The sequence below is a fragment of the Coturnix japonica genome, chromosome 9 (assembly GCF_001577835.2).
Source record: "Coturnix japonica isolate 7356 chromosome 9, Coturnix japonica 2.1, whole genome shotgun sequence".
Classification (NCBI taxonomy): Eukaryota; Metazoa; Chordata; class Aves; order Galliformes; family Phasianidae; genus Coturnix; species Coturnix japonica.
This window is the reverse complement of record NC_029524.1, coordinates 5,822,925-5,827,177: the sequence shown is the minus strand read 5'-3', so window position 1 is coordinate 5,827,177 and position 4,253 is coordinate 5,822,925.

Sequence of the window (4,253 nt, the reverse complement as noted above, 5' to 3'; positions counted from 1 at the left end):
GTGTGCACAGTGTTTGTGCATGCAGCTTGCTTGCATGTGTGTGCACCATGTGTGTGCATGCAGCTCCATTGCATGTCAGTGTGCACGAGTGTGTGTGTGCATGCAGCTCCTTCGTATGCATGCATGCACTGCCCAGCATGTTTGCACAGTGTGTGCATGCAGCTCCATTGCATGTATGTGCACAGTGTGTGTGTGCATGCAGCTCTATTGCATGTGTGTGTATGGTGTATATGCGCATGTAATGTGTGCATGCAGCTCTGTTGCATGTAATGTGTGTGCATGCAGCTCCATTGCATGCAATGTGTTTGCATTGAGTGAGTGGGTGCGTGCAGCTCCATTACATGTAGTGTGTGTGCATTGAGTGAGTGGGTGCATGCAGCTTCATTGCATGTGTGTGTGCATGCAGCTCTATTGCATGTAATGTGTGCATGCAGCTCTGTTGCATGTAATGTGTGAATGCAGCTCCATTGCATGTAATGTGTTTGCATTGAGTGAGTGTGTGCATGCAGCTCCGTTGCATGTAATGTGTGTGCATGCAGCTCCACTGCATGTGTGTGCATGGCGCATATGTGCATGTGTGTATGCATGCAGCTCCATTGCATGTATGTGTGTGCATGGAGTGAGTGTGTGCATGCAGCTCCATTGCATGTATGTGTGTGCATGAAGCTCCATTGCATGCATGTGTGCATGGAGTGAGTGTGTGCATGCAGCTCCATTGCATGTAATGTGCGTGCATGGAGTGAGTGTGTGCATGCAGCTCCATTGCATGTGTGTGCACAGTGTGTGTGTGCATGCTCCATTGCATGTAATGTGTGTGCACGCAGCTCCATTGCATGTGTGTGCATGGTGTATATGTGCATGTGTGTGTGCATGTAGCTCCATTGCATGTATGCATGCACTGCCTGGTGTGTGTGTGTGCAGTATGTGCATGCAGCTTCTTTGCATGTATGTGTGCACAGTGTATGTGTGCATGCAGCTCCATTGCATGTGTGTGCATGCACTGCCCCATGTGTGTGTGCACGAGTATGTGTTTGCATGCAGCTCCTTTTGCATGTCAAGGCAGCTCGTTTGCATGCAATGATGCAACTGCCAGTGCGTGTCTTTGTGTGTCTGCACAGTGTGTTGCATGCAGCTCACTTTTGCACGTGTGATGCACTGCCGAGCATGTTTGCACAGTGTGCATGCAGCTCGTTTGCTGTTGTGCACTGTGTGAGTGTGTGCATGTCAGGCTTCGATTGCATGATTGCATGCAGCGCCGGGGTGTGTGTGTGTACAAAAGTGCATTTGAAGCTCCTTTGCATTGTGTGCATGCACTGCTGCGTGCATGTGCATGGCATTGGGGACCCCTTAGTGCCACCTCATTGCATTGGGGACCCCCTGGTGCCACCCCCATGGCACTGAGAAACCCTTGTTACCACCCCATGTCAATGGGGACCCATTGAGTGGCACCCATGGCCATTATGGACGCTTCTTGTTTCCACCCCTATGGTGTGAGGGACTCTTGGTGCCCCCACGTCAATGGGGACACCCTTGGTGCACCCTACGATCAATAGAGAACCCCTTGTTGCTACCCCATGAATGGTTGTGACCCCTTGTTGCCACCCTATGGCATTGAGAACCCCTTGTTACCACCCCACGTCAATGGGGACCCAGGTTAGTCGGCACTGCATGGCATTGGGACCCCTTGTTTCACCCCATGGCATTGGGGACCTCTTGGTGCCACCAAGGGGTCCCCATTGATGTAGGGCCGTATCAGTGACCTCTTGTTGTGCCACCCATGTCAATGTGAGACCTTAGTGCCACCCATGCATTGAGAACCCCTTGTTGTCACCCCAATCAAGGGGTCAATGGGGACCCCTTGGTGGCACCCCACGTTAATGGGGACCCCTCGTGGCCACCCGATGGCATTGAGAGCCCTTTATTGCCACCCCACATCAATGGGGACCCCTTGTTTCCACTCCATGGCATCAGTGTCCTCTTGTTGCCACCCCATTGCATTGGGGACCTCTTGTTGACATCCCATCAGTGGGGACCCCTTGATGCTACCCCATGGAATTCATGACCCCTTGATGCCACCCCATGCAATTGGGGACCCCTTGTTGCCACCCTATGGCCATCGGTGTCCTCTTGTTGCCACCGCATGGCATTTGAAACCCCTTGTTGCCACCTACCTGCCACCCCGCCATCCCCTCCAACCCCACCACCCCTGGGTACCCCATTGTTGCACGAACTGCATTGCTTGGGAACTCTTGTTTGCCACCCCATGTCAATGGGGACCCCTTGTTACCAGCCCAAGTCAATAGGACCCCTTGTTGGCACCCCATGACATTGTGGACCCCTTGGTGGCACCTCATTGCATTGGGGACCCCTTGTTGCCATCCCACATCAATGGGAACCCCTTGTTACCACCCCATGTCAATGGGGACCCCTTGATGCCACCCCATAGCACTGAGGACCTTTTTGGTTGTTCACCCCATGGCATTGGGGACCCCCTGGTGCCACCCCCCTTGCATTGAGAAACCCTTGTTACCACCCCATGTCAATGGGGACCCATTAGTGGCACCCCATGGCATTATGGACCTCTTGTTTCCACCCTATGGTGCTGAGGACCTCTTGGTGCCACCCCACGTCAATGGGGATCCGTTAGTGGCACCCCATGGCATTGGGACTATTGCCACCCCACATCAATGGAGACCCCCGTTGTGCCACCCATGGCACGTGCCCCTTGTTGCCCCCCATGGCATTGAGAACCCCTTGTTGCCACCCCACATCAATGGGGACCCCTTGGTGGCACCCCATGGCATTGTGGACCCCTTGGTGGCACCTCATTGGCATTGGGAACCCCTTGTTTGCCATCCACATCAATGGGAAAAACCCCTTGGTGCCACCTATGTCAATAGAGACCCCCTTGTTGCTACCCATGACGTTTGTGGACCCCTTGTTGCCACCCTATGGCATCGTGTCCTCTTGTTGCCACCCCATGGCATTGAGAACCCCCTTGGTGCCACCCACATCAATGGGGACCCCTTGTTGGCACCCCATTGCATTGGAACTCTTTTTCCCACTCGCCATTCATGGGAACCCTTGGTGCCACCCCACGTCAATGGGGACCCCTTGTTGGCACCCCATTGCATTGGGAACCTCTTGTTCCCACCCCATTGCATTGGGAACCCCTTGGTGCCACCCCACGTCAATAGGGACCCCTTGGTGGCACCCTATGTCAATAGGAACCCCTTGTTGCCACATGTCAATGGAGACCCCTTGTTTCCACCCCATGGCACTGGCCCCTTGGTGTCACTGCACAGCACGGTGTCCCCATGGTCTCCCCGCTCACAACGCTCCTCCAGAGCAGCGCCAGGAGATCGACGTATGAAATTTATTAGGAAAACCAAAAACCCGCCACCAAAAAGAAACAAAAAAAAAGAAACAAAAAACCCCAAAATCCGAAGAAAAGACCCCTCAAAGAAAAACAAACCACACACACACACACCAAATAAAAACCCAACGAAAGCAAAGAACCACCAACCAGAAGAGAGCGTCGGAATAGGACGGAACAGCCCCATTCAGCAACCAGAGGAGCTGTGGGCGTATGTGGGGCAGGGGGCAGCACACAGCGGGGTGGGGGTCTGCCATCACCCCTGGACCCAAAGGGGACAACGTGGCCACGGGCTGTGGGTCAGCAGCCCCACGTCACCGCCGCCGTGGGGACGGAGCGTTGGGGAGCTCCAGCTGAACCGCGGCGCGTCAAAATAGGGTTTCTCACCCCAAAAGCGCCCCATAGCGGGTATAGGGCTGAGCCCATCCAGCCCCACATCCCGACCATTGGGGACGTGGGGTGGATGGAGGGGACGGTGCTGGTGTCGGGGCGAGCACCGCGTTGGCTTTCTCCTGTATCCTTTTTGGGGTTGATTTTTTTGCCTTTTTGGGGTCGGCTCCTTCCCGCCCCATAGGAAGGTTATGGGGTATATGAGGGGGGAACGAAATGGGGCCGTACGAAGCGTCTCTCTGAAGGCATCTCCAAGGAGGTAAGGCAGAACGGCCGCGGCCCCACGGTGGCTTTATGGGACCCCGTTGATTCTCACACCGAAGCGGACGACTCGTCGTTGCAGCATTGGGGGGTTTAAAGGGGATATGGGGCCACCTGGGCACCTCAAGGGATGGGGGCCCCATAGTCAGTGGGGTGGGGGGAATAGGGGACTTGTAGGGTCCGTGAGTGGCCACCCCAGGGACCATAAAGGCCACCACGATTCATG